Raw genomic sequence first — 14,153 nt, forward strand, 5'->3', positions numbered from 1 at the left:
CAATACATTCAAGTGATACGGAAAATAAACAAATTTATAAAAATGAAACGAAATACTTGTATGTAATAACATTATAACTAGCCCATGACTGCTTTCATGTCAGCTGTTTATGCAGTCATACGTACACCGCAAAAGCTTTTAATATTGTAAACTACTCTTAGCAAGAATTCCTCCAGAGTCATAGTTTAGTCTACTTTTATTTTCACACGGCGAAAATTTTGACTGTCATTTGTGCAGTTTATGGCAATTTATTGCGGTTTTTATTTGGTTTTCACCACTTGTGTAATCAATGTGCAGAATTGTGTGGTTCCGAGTGTACATACGTCGTTCTTTACTTTGTTTGCCCAGATTATATTCAGTTTTATAGTACAAGTACTCAGCAGCATACATACATATGTACAGTAATACACTGATCTCCTTGAGGTATTCAACTTAAGAGTTAATAATGTGTTTTTGCGATACTAAACTTTATTAAGTTCTGCTTGCATATAAATTTCACATGCCTTCAATTGCAAATATAATTTTACTGCAAACTTCACCAATTTCCCCTGCGTTCACTTGAATACCTTTCTTTTATTATAAACATAATTGCATGGTCTTTAATAATAATATTATACTTATTTTAAGCGTAAATATAAAGCCACAATTCAGTGTTCATAAGCTTTTCTATATTCCTTGCGGCTTTGCAATTAAGATAACAGCGGTTTAAAAAATTACCCAAAGAAAAACCAGAAAAAACATTAACTTCGTTTGCATATAAACAATAATACATACCTACACAAATACAAAATATTCCGTGAAAGATATTGATTTCGATCGGTAATTTTGTAAGGCAGCTATATATTATAGTGTTTTGATTTCAACATTTTCTTCGGAGATGACACTATTGCCATAGGCGATAATCTATATATAATTTTTTGAATAAATCTCATCAAAGGGAAGGCATTTCTGTGCATACATTTGATTACGATCGTTTAGTTTGTATGACAGATATTTGGTATAGTGACCCAATATCGACGGTTTCAACAAATAGACAGCTTATTGGGGAGAAAAGAGTTTGAAAAAATTTTCAGAGCGATATCTCAAAAACTGAGGGGCTACATAGTTTGCCTAATACAGAAAGGCGAACATAGCGAAATCAACTCAGCAGGTCATGCTGATTATATATTTATGTATTTTATAAGGTCCTCGACGTTTCCTTAGGGTATTATAAACTTCAAAATTAGTGTAGCGAAATTCTAATTTCAAGTTGACTGCTTTTTGCAAACAAGGGCCTTAAAATTCGATGTTTCTCATACGACATAGTGTACTATAAGATAAACATACAATATATTTAATGTATACGATAACAGTCACAGTTACAATAACCGCACAAGTGGAGAAAACAATTACAGTATTCATATATGTATGTCGATTGTCAAACTAAAAAAAAAAGGTGCGTGGAGTCCCTACGCGCGGAAGAAGTTATACTTCCTGGTGATATTCAGAAATGCATATCATTTTGTATGACAGAAAACTAGAACATTTAAATTCATTATGTACATTTTATAAAGCAAAGTCTAAATGAAGGAATTTTGACTCGGAAAGTAGTTCTGTCTCTTCGTTGCGGAAGGGAATATGCAGCGTACGTATGTACTCTTCGAATTGGGTTGTCATATTATAATTTGTATATCTTATATCATGGTGTTTAGTCAATTTCTTGTATTCATTATTGGTGTTCCATTTGTATTGCGCACAAAACTGGGCCAAAGTAAAAGGAATTTTCTTTTTATTTTTCTTTGCAGTTTTTCAATAAATTTAAATAAGTTTCTTAATAAATTTAAAGTAAATTAACATGTATTTTCATTTATATTTAATTATCAATAAATTTTTTTTTAATTATTTGCCCTAGTTGTCCATTTTATTTTCTCATGCATTTCAGTCGATTTTTGTATAGAAATTTGACCGGCGTAGAAACAAAATGCGAAACAATCATACATATATTATGTCGTTTGCACATTTGTCTGTATGTTTGCGAAAGCAAATGTTCTACAAAAGCATATTTCTATACTTAAACAAAATTATTTGAACCATCGTATATTTCTTACATGCATAACCAAACCATACTTAAGACAACGCCACGAAAGTGTCAATAGTGGTGTTGGTGGTAAGCACATAAAAAGTCACAATGTGAAGGCAGGTTCGAATCTCGACGGACTTAGTCTTTAATTTTTGCATTTTAACATCGTATTACTATACTAATAAATATTTTTCTTACTAATAGAAATTAAATTTATCACAGCAATATACCTAATATACATATATGTACATAATATTGCTGTGATAAATTTAATTTCTATTAGTACGAAATATATTTATTAGTATAGTATACGATGTTAAAAGGCATACATCTTTCTATCCTATTTTGTGTATCTGCACATGCTCATATGAATGTATGTATATGCATGTGCGCGTTCAGAAATTCAAAGAATTCGCACAAAAGATAGACGAAAGAAATAAAGTCACATAAAATAGTTGAGAATTCGCAAAAATGAAAGACAAACGAAAGGAAAATAATGCGCAAGCATACATAAGTGTACTGTACTTATTGACCGCATTAATTTTGGGTAAAACCTTGGAATTTATTCACTATGTAAAATCACCACTAAGAAGTCGTTTTATCCGTTGTAAGCGAGCGATTTTCGAAGAAACATCATTTCTAATATGCCACAACACAATATTAGAAATGAAGTTCATAAACCTCACGCTGTCAGATAAAACGATATACCTCGTCATCACGGGTCGATTTCCAAAAAATTTAAATGAAGACTAACTACAGAAATGATCCTGTAAAATATAGCCTTAATTTTTCAACGGCCAACGCAGAGTATTTCAACCAAAATATACGCAAAATAGTTGAGAATTCGCATAAAGGAAAGACAAACTAAAGAAAAAGAAGCATAACTTCAATAATGCACAAGCATACAAACATACATATGCGCAGCAGCAGCAAGGAAAGAGGTAACAATCGGCGATCCATTGTATATTTCTTTCATGCATAACCAAACCATAATTAGGACAATGCAATTCAAGTGTCAATGGTGGTAAGCGTTTCAAAAATTACGATGAGCACGAAGGAGGTACGTAGGTTCGAATCCCAACGGAATTGATTTTTTAATTGAATATGTCACCAACCAAAAATTGAAACATTGTTCTACAAAAAATACAACAGCATAAGCATGGCAACATTGTGTTGTTGGTAGAAAAGCCGAGCTGTGCCGAAAGAAACGAACAAACGATCGCCGATTGTCACCGCTTCGCTTGCTGCTCGAACATCTTCGCAGACAAGGTTGCGTAGATTCATATTGAGCAAGGTTGCGCAACCTGAATCTATCGCAACCTTTTCCGAACTCGTATAAGAAGTATAACTTCAAAACAACAAACAATTCATGCGCAAATCGTATAAATGTGCAACTATTTGGTTGGGATACGCACCTTCACGGCATTCAGCGCCACGTGGTACTCTTTCACAAGTTTGATATAAAACGGCAACATTTTGCCTAGCTTCTGCTACATATATTCCTTCACACGAAGTCTTTCATGAAGCAACCAATCTGAGCCGTCCTCAATATACATCCCGATATGCACTGTTTGGTGTGGGGAATCATTGTACATACACATATACTAATGTATGGATTCAGTGAGTGGCATCGCTATCGTTCGATACCAAACTTTTTGTTGCCAAAAATGGAAGAACTATTGACAGTGTGCAACAAGATGGCGCTACATACACACTGGATTCTATGGAAGGGAAAACTTCGGAGAACAATTCATAAAGTACCAATGATCATATAAATGATCAGACTATTTTTGTGGGGCTAAAGCTACAGTTGCCAGCAACTATGTCCAGTTTCTTCCAAATGCCGAAGTTTCAGTTTTTAAATGATATCAAAAAGTATATGTCCCAAATAAAGAACCGATTTTGCAAATTTTATGCTTATCAAGAAGATACATACATATAAGTGCATACACATATGACTCAATATATGGTTCAGTGAGTGCTTATGAAACCCTGAACAGGGAATATTAAGTTTGCCACGAAGTTTGTAACACCCAGAAGGAAACGTCGGAGACCATATAAAGTATATATGTATATAAATTATCAGTATGTTGAGCTCAGTCGATTAAGCCATGTCCGTCCGTGTCCGTCCGTCCGTCCGTCTGTATGCATACGAACTTGTCCCTCAGTTTTTAAGATATCAACCATTATAACATATAGCCGCCATACAAATTGAACGATCGGAATCAAGTTCTTCTATGGAAAACTCTCACATTTGACAAGATATATTCCCGAAATTTGGTACAGATTATTTTCTAAGGCAATAATGTAATCTCCGAAGAAGTTGTTCAGATCGGCTTACTATAGCATATAGCTGCCATACAAACCGAACGATCGGAATCAAGGGCTTGTATGGAAAACTTTCGCATTTGACGTGGTATCTTCACGGAATTAGACATGGATTACTGCTTAAGGTAATAATATAATCTCCGAAAGAATTGTTCAGATCGGATTACTATAACAAATAGCTTCCATATAAACTGAACACATAGTTACTAAAAGAGGTGCACCTGTGAGGGGTATATTAGCTTCGGTGCAGCCAAAGTTAACGTTTTTTCCTGTTTTATTTAGCTTCGCAAATGTCTGAATGAACAGTCACACTTAGACGGGAAAGGCTAAGTTCGGATGCAACCGAACATTTTATACTCTTGCATCTTGCAAGAATCAAATCCAGGGAAATACTTTAAGGTGTAAAACCATTCATAAAGAGTAAAGTTAGCGGGATGTTTTATTACTGATTATTGAAATTCTGATATTAGTTATAAAGGGGCTAGGCCAAGTTTTCGCTCAAATTTATCTATTTATTAGTTTACCCATTTTACCTATCGAAACATAACGTTGCATGCCAAATAACATCCATCGAAATATTTTCGAATCGAATTACCACTAAATCAAAACAAAACAATATTTGTGGCAACCAGCCAGAAGACACACAACCAAAGGCATGAAGGCAGGCAATATTTGTCGGTTATTTGCCACAGTTTTTTACACGATGAAAATTCTTATAGGAGAAAAAGAAAAGCGTCAAGCGTGCAGAACCGAGAAAATATATTTATATTGTATTTTCCATCGAATAAACAGTGAAGAAATATTTTATAGCTAAGTCGTAGGAGGGTGAATGAAATAGGTGCTACAATACCCATTTCACACTCCTAAAGACATTTTTTCACAGCTGCTTTGAATATACTATAATTCAATGCTTTCAGAAGCCTAACAGCAATGAAAGAGTGAGGTGTTGCGTGCAACAAAAAGTGGGTTGAAATAATCTTAAATATTATGTTTGTATATAAGACATACTATATCTCTCGGTTGTTTGCGTTTTGTGCTGTGACTTAGAAAATATTAAAAATCTTAACTTGTTTTTGCCAAAAAAATAGGTACAACTCAACGGTTTAGAAAATTCGAATTTCCTTTCACGAATAAATCACATAAAGAAATGTTATATACTTGTATATATTATATGTATATAAAATGCTTGCAAGTTTATTACCTTTGATATTTTTTATTTATTTGGCAAAAAACACTATGTAGAACTGTACCTGTAGCAACATATTGCAAAGTACTTGTAAGAGGATACCACAACTTAAAAATGGTCAAAATTTGGGCATGCTGCCTTATGACGCATTTTCAAATCCGACCTATACCCATGAGGAGCTTTTACCGTTACAAAGTGCTAAATAATGCTTCACTTAAACTAATTGAATGCAACCTAAATCACCGTACCATTATTTTCGAAAGGACAAATTCGGACTTACTCAGAAAACACAAGAAACCTACCATTGCGCTGCGGAAGCATATCTTAACAGATGCCACTTTCCAGGTAATTAAAAATTTCGCACTTTGGCAAATGCACAGGTGCCGTGTTACTCACACCACTTTAATTAAATATTTGGTTCGCAAACGAATGAAACTTTCATATGCATATTTGAATGTGTATTTATTCTCTTCTACATAGGTATTTATAATGCGTTCGAAAAATAACATTTTAATTTTCCAAAATCTACTTAGTATCAGTGGTGTGTTTGGAGGGCCGGGAAGAGATCGCTGATGAAGACAGATAATGTGACTCGTGTGTACAAATTTCATAAATTTGCTCCTCCTGGATAAAGTGCCTACGCCAAGTTTTACGTGAAGGTTAACAAGGGACTTAAACGAAGGGTCAATCAGGTCCGACAAAATATCTCAGCCGATTGGAAGTTACACCACGACAACGCCCAGGCTTACACAGGTCTTTCTTGTGAACAGCTATCTAACAAAGGACAGCATCCCAACGCTGCCGCAGCCGTCCTACCGCCCAGATGTGGTCCCACCGGACTTTTTTGTTTCCTTGCCAGAAAAGCCTGATGAAAGACAAGAATTTTGAAAGGACAGAGGAGATCAAAGCAGCATACGCAGAAGGAGCCTATTTTGAATGTTTTTAAATAATTGTAAAGATTAGTTCAATAATTTTTTTTTTATCGACTCAGTCCTATTACTTTCCGGACAAACCCTGTGTATGAAAACTGCACATAAAACTGTTAAGTCTAATATTTGCGTTGCAAGTTGAGGTTTCCTCTCATGGCACATAATACAGAATAGTTCATAAAGTGTTTTTAAGAGCAGCAAATATGGAAGAGAGATGTTGAAAAAGACAAATAAAAGTACAAATAATAGATATCTTTAATAACTATCTAACACATTATTAGAAATATAAAGTTTTATGCTGATACTTATATATTTTGAGAAATGTTGAGCATTACTGACACACATAGTCGAAAAAAGCGTACTTGTTATCACGATGATCCCATACAACTAGTAGGGAAATATCAGGGAATAAAATACTGACGTTATGCATTCGCTCAGCAAACAAGCGTGAGAATTATCGCGGTATCTAGTTTTCATGCAACTGCAAATGCGGTAGATTATTTGCAACAGACTTATGTTTGCTCTCACGTCAGCTGTTTTCTGCAGTCATATGTACACTGTTAAATCTTTTGGTATTTACAACATTTCTTGGCGAGAATTTCTCCATAGTCATAGTTTAATTTATTGTTATTTTCACACGTCGAACATTTTGGCAGGCACTTGTGCAGGTTATGGTAATGTGTTGCGGTTGTTGTTCGCATTATGACAGCTTTTCGCCAGCGTTGCATTTGTTAGTTCCACTTGTATCAAAAATATTGCATATAAGAAGTTGCGCTTCAAGTGCAGAATTCTGTGATTCTGACTGTGTACAACAATGCGTATAAATAAATATGTATGTTTATATATAAACCTCGTTCGCCATTTCTATTCCATTTACCCGCAGTACTCTGTTGCATTTGTACTGTGTGGATTTAAGCGAATACATCCAGCATCTCGAAGTATTCAGCTATCAGTTAATGATGGGTTTTTAACTTATTATATTTTTACCGTGTCTGCGGTTAATTTTTTCAGTTTCCTATTAGTTCATATATACTCTACACGTTTTCATTTATAAGTATAGGTTCACTAGAAGATTCCTCTTTTAAGGTTATCATATTAACATGTTTGTTAATAATAAAATATAAAAAGATATATATTTCTATATTTTATAGGGGCATGTCATTAAAATAACAGTGGTTTTAGTGCAAGCTCTTGCTTCCGATCGCTCAGTGTCTATGAGAGCACAGGACGTTTGCGAAATTTCAAATCGATATGTTGAAAACTGAGGGACTAAGACAAACAGACAAGCAGAAAAGCAGCTACGCAGACGAACATGACTATATCGAGTCAATTCGATCTGCAGATCTTTTATGTATAGATTTGATAGCGTCTTCGATGGCTTCTTCAAATTATTACAAACATCGGAGCAAAGTAAATATATCCTGTTCAGTGCATGAATATATATTCATGCTATGCATATGGAATGTTGCTCATACTTCGTGTGGTGTACATATTTTGTTAAAGATTTAATGAAGTAGATGTGGAAATAAAACTGTGATATAGTCCTGTCTTATAATTTGTGAAATACTTAATAACGAATTACATAATATTTATAAATTGGCTTATACGACAACGCGCATGCGACGCAAAACACTCAAGCAGTATTTCTGCCTCCCTCTGCTTCCAACGTCGAACTCAGCATCATTCCATCAAATGTGATATTCGCAATTTACTTCCCAATTACCTACTCAGTCCGAAGTAGACCTGTTGGCAAGATTTATTCTCCGTTGGATTTCGAGTCTGACATTGTTGTTGTTGTTAATACTGGTTCCAAGATAGACGAAATTATTTACGACTTCAGTATACTAAACACTAATGATTATTTTGATGTGACATTTGGCACAGATGTCTTACTATTTTTGCTCACATTATGTTCGCCGTAGAATGTTCGTTATTTTCAAAATTATATTTCTTATGAATGCTGTGTTGCTCATACAACATGGGGTACTATATAATATAAAAAGAAAGCACCTTTCGCTTCAAAAAAGCTTCTTGCATATACTTCTGCCTTCTAACATAGGTCAATATATTGCAGGTTTTTATATTTCTGCTGTAATAAGCTGAAGTATTATTAATAGTATAAACAGTTGATTAAATAAATACAAACAGTTAATAATTGCTACGGCGCTCATACAATGAAAACACTAAATTAATTACTATGGCTAAATTGAAAGCGAATAAAGTGCTGTAAACAATAATCACGCCATCAAACTTTAGCTGAAAAACACCACAATTTCAGTCGGACCATTAGTGTGATTTATTAATCGTGGTGTAAGCGCCAATTATGCAAGTGAGTGATTTCGAGTTTTGCGAACTTTTGTTTACATATACATACATATATAGATTTGTTTTCGAACGTTGCATGGTTGATTGTTAAATTTTGTACTTATAATTTTTTAATAGCTATGGCTAAATTGAAAGCGAATCAAGTGTTGTAAACAATAATCACGCCATCAAACTTTAGCTGAAAAACACCACAATTCCAGTCGGACCATTAGTGTGATTTATTAATCATGGCGCCAATTATGCAAGTGACTGATTTCGAGCTTTGCGAACTTTTGTTTGCATATACATATATAGATTTGTTTTTGAACGTTACATGGTTGCCTGTAAAATTTTGCTCCACTTATACTTTTATGTTTGGAATCAAATCCACTTTTAACGTTTTTCAGTTTCGTTTGTAAATCACGATTTTTAAACAAAACGGTTTTTGAAAAAACGTTTATTGGGATTATTATACTTTATTTTCTCAGAGTTAATTTTTTTATTTATTTTGAAGGTTTTATTTAACTTTGGGCTGGTTGCAAATAGTTGAATGTGCAATGAAATTAGCACTTGTAACCAGAAACTCCAATGAGCTGTAATTATTGCCTTGAACTGCTATTGGCAGCTGCCTTCGTTAAGTAAAGCTTTTGGGTAACCATTGTTTACTAATACAAATAAAAGTACTCGCTGCCATGACAACAACAACGATAACGATAAAGAATAATTTCGAATGCCGTCCAAACTTTATTTTTCGAAATTGGTGCTTTGCTGAGTTTGCTGCCACTTGCAGTATGTTTCAATGAAAATTTTAGTAAAAAAGTTTGACCACTGAAATTTGAGAACGTGTGGGTGGCATAACAATTAAATCATATTTGTATTGGTGATTTTTGCAGGCAAAAATTTGTTGTGGCAGCACTTTCTGGTGACTTTTTGCCGCCTATGTCGGCCAACATATGAGTTATGTAAATGAATATGAGAAAGCGTGTTCTACTGCAACGTAAGTTACCTTTTATCGTAAAGCTCAATTTTTTTTTATACATAAATAAATAGATCGCTTTTTTTTTGTGTTATCTACAATTACTTAAACCACTTTCAACCAAAAATGGTATCGAATTGCGAATATTTTTGCGGAATTTTTATGTACAACTTCCGATGTGGATTAACACATCAAGAGTGCATAGGTTAAATTAGTTAAATTTTTACGATGAAGCTGCGTTAAAGGACAGTGGTTACCGATGGTATGTTGAATACAAGGTCGTTCGAAATCAGTTTTTTACAGAAACTATTAATGCTGTACTCAAACTGACATTGTATGATCGCCATGTGATCTATCGTGAGATAGCAGAAACTATAAGAATAAGCAGACTAGCATTCAATACTGCATGAACATTTGATTGCAGAATTTTTTTTTTAAGCGGGATCCCAAAAATTTTGTTGTCGCTCAGAAAATATCGAGAGAAGTGTTTAAACTAATGCTATAACGATTCTTCAAAGTAAGGTGATAAATCTTGAATTTATACGTATAAACCCAAAAGTAAACAGAAGCAGAAGTAAGTGCATCAAAATTAACGGAACCGGAATTTTCGCACTGTTTTCACTGTTTTTGTGGAAAAATTGGACTTGTCGCAGCGATTCTGCTAGAAAAACTGAAATCAGTAAACTCTGAGTGGTATACAACCATTTTTGTAGCAGACGTATTTCAAGAAATCAGGAAAACCAACCACCGAATTCGGACCACTCTTCACCATGATAATGCGAGCTCTCAAACATCGACTAAAACAACTACACTTTTGAGCATCTTAAATGCTCAATGCTCATCGAGTTCTATGAGTAGTCCACCGTATAGGCCTAACTTAGCACTTAATGACTTCTTTTTATTTCCGTACGAAAAACTTGACTAAGAGGACAACGTTTTAAGACACGTTAAGAGGCGGTTGATGCGTTCAAAAAGCATATTTTGGAGATACTTCAATCAGAATAGCAAAAGCGCTTCGAAAAATGGTTTAAACGCATGTAAAAATGTAAAAATATTAGAATATTAGTTTTAGAAAACAATAAAATGATTTGCAATGATTACTATTTGTTTTTGTTCTCTAATTCCGAAATATAAAAAGGCCTTCATATAACAAACATATTATGTCCGGGTGTCTTTACTCTATGTAGTATTGGCAAACAGAAATAAAATCGGGTCGATACTACCTCCAACTTCCATATGCTACATATGTATAATGATTTGTGTTTTTCTATCAAACCTTATGTTGAATATGTCGGTCAGTGCATAAGTTATATATTTTTGTTGTTTGGCATTTCATCATGGAAGAACTTACGCCTGAATAACGTTTATAAATATTTTAACTTTATTAGAAAATTTCACGCCCATGATTAACATAATCGGCCAATTGAGCAGCCTATTCGCAACACCATCACTACATATGAAAATCGGCAATTTGAATTAGGTCTTTTTAAGAAAACACAGTTATATTAGACTTGCAAAAGCTTAAAAAGCACTACTTAAAACCGAGCTAATTAAAATTTCGGATAGATTTATAAAACGACATACTTTGGACATACTTAACCATTTTATTTTTGCGACTTAAAAGTTCACCACTATAAAAAATGCATGAACATTCATCAAACAATAGAAATACATACATACAGAATACATATATAATTCGTTTAGCTCATAGGTAGCTAAAGAGCATTTTAACAAATTAATTAAAAAACCAGTAGATTAGAAAGTGCTTACGTAAGGTGAGCAACTGCATACCAGTTCTTATATTTCCTCTCAAAATTGTAAATGAAACGATTAAGTGAATACCTTCAAACATTTACTAATTACAGCTAATAATTTTAATTCCACTTCACTCCGTTTAAAAAAATTCAAAGAAATATGGTGTTCACGTCTTTGCTACCTGAAAATATGCTACAAAGTACACAAACCTTAAGTATCTACGAGTACACTTTGTACTTATTGCGAAGCCATGCAAATTTGTCGCGTCACTGCTCAGTGGAATGTCAGCGTTTTACTTTTTGCTGCACACAAAACGATTAGTGCCATACTTACACACTCTATTTATTTTGACTTCTCATGAAGTAGATTCTTTCCGTCTTCACACCTGGACATACTTATGGTACTTTTCGTTTTCGTTATATTTTCAAACTTCCCATCTCTGCTAAAATTCAAAAATTTAAATACCCTTGCCCTAGAGTTTACATTCGAATTTATGGTGACGTATATTATTGGAATAATTAAAAGTTGGCCAAAGAGCATTTGAACTCATGCGTATCAACGGTAACAAATTTTCCAAACTGCGCTGTATAATATAAACGGCATGGCGGCAAAGCTTCATAAGACTTGATAATAAAGTTTTATGTATCTCTTTAAAAAAGAGTATATAAACGCATCTCTATTCAAAATGTTCAGACTCATCCTACTATTTTTTCTGGTACTTCTATTCTAGGCAATGCTGTTTTATCATAACATTTATCAAACTTAACTGAATTTTAAAATTAAGAGGGCTTGGGCATATCACTAAGAGAATAATAATGCAAATTATTGAAACGCGTTATAACAAGTGACGAAATAGGATTTGCGGTTATGACGTTGAACCTTGGTTCAATGGTCTCCATTTTAAAGTAAGCAATGCATAGAGACAAATTGCGTATTTTAGAGGCACGCATATCAACATTATAAAAAACAAATAAGGAAGGAAGGACTCGCAAAGATCAAAGCAGGGAAATATATTCAGGTGTTGAAAGAATTTTACATACATAAAGTAAGAAAGGGCTAAGTTCGGGTGCAGCCATTATATACTCATTATATATTCTTTTAACTTGCAGGAATCAAAGCCAGGGAAATATTTTAAGGTGTAAAATGTCAACCAGAGGACCGGCGTCCAAGCAATTTTTATATAGATTAACTTTATATAAGTCACACACTGACCGACCTAAGGTATGCAGTATTTGGGAGTTGGGAGTTGGGGTAGTATCGACCGATTTATTTAGTTTTGACATTACCACATACTGTTATCATGCCACATACTAATAACTACCTCCTGAAATTATATGGGGGTAAGTCAAGTTATCACCCAATTTTATCCATTTTAGGCACAAAAATACATTATTATGAGTAAAATAACGCTCCCTGATTTTCATTGAGTTAACTCAATTATTGGCAGCATAAATTCACCTGGACGTTTGGAAATCTTTATATTAGGTATAAGGGGCTCAGGAAGAATTAACCCAATTCAATCCATTTTTGATACACAGAAATATTATTGTCAGGAGGGCATTAGATTTTAATTATATACCTTCCACATTGGCCGACATTTGCGGTAAAAAGTCAACTTAAGGTTGGGATAGGTTACATTCGAAGGCTTATTTCTCAACAAGACGGTCTGTTATACACAGTCCCTTGTGAAAATATTTTATATTTTTATTTTTGCGTGGTGTAGTGACATCCTGTGAGAGTAGAAGTATGCATTTAAACGTTGGCGTGAATTAGCTTCCATGCAACTTATCAACTGGGTATACTTAAAACTGCTTCTATTTTTTCACATTTTCAAGCATCCTTTCTCCGCTAAAGGCCAAAAATGCAAATGCAGTAACACAGTTTGCATTCCAATTTATGGTGACCTTTATTATTGGCATAATTAAAAGCTTGCCAAGGAGCAAATGAGTTCATGCATATCAACGATAACAAATTGTCCAAAATGCGCCACAAAATATATGAAGAATGGTGACAAAGCTTCTTAAGACGTGATAATATATTATTATGCACATACATATGTATGTATATCGTTTTACATAGCTGTGTACATAAGGTATCCAAATATCTCTTTTTCCGCACGAATACGAAGCTATTCCAAAGCATCAATTCGGTTTTCGTGAAAAGGATGGTTGGACAAGTACATCGCATCACCAATGAGGACAGGAGGGAATTTGAGTTGAAAGAATACTACTCAGCGATATTTCTAGACGTAGCACTAGCATTTGATGAAGAATAGCATAATAGGCTCATACATACAATTAAAATGACTTTGCCATACAACTTTCATCAGTTGGTCATATCATACCCTTCTAACAGGCGATTTACGTATATCTCTATCTTTATTTTATGTGAGCTGGAGTAATTCGGTGAGCGATTGCAAATATTTTGGCCATTTAACTAATGCATATGTCCAGTGTTATATGTTCACTTAATATTCCTCATACATTTTACATATTGATTGATATTAATGGTATAAAGCCAGACAAAGTTTGAAATTCTTATATTGGGTAAATGGGGCTGCGGGTAGTACTCATCCCATTTTTGCACTACGACATGTCATTATATCGGTAAGTTAAT

General features: G+C 34.0%; 1 pseudogene; it reads right to left on the bottom strand.

Moving 5' to 3' along the window:
* Nucleotides 1-2,640: 2,640 nt before the first annotated feature.
* On the bottom strand, nt 2,641-2,843 carry LOC126754290 (small nucleolar RNA U3; annotated as a pseudogene).
* Between the last annotated feature and the right edge of the window lie 11,310 nt (nt 2,844-14,153).

Source organism: Bactrocera neohumeralis, chromosome 3, assembly GCF_024586455.1.
Source record: "Bactrocera neohumeralis isolate Rockhampton chromosome 3, APGP_CSIRO_Bneo_wtdbg2-racon-allhic-juicebox.fasta_v2, whole genome shotgun sequence".
In the NCBI taxonomy this organism is placed as follows: Eukaryota; Metazoa; Arthropoda; class Insecta; order Diptera; family Tephritidae; genus Bactrocera; species Bactrocera neohumeralis.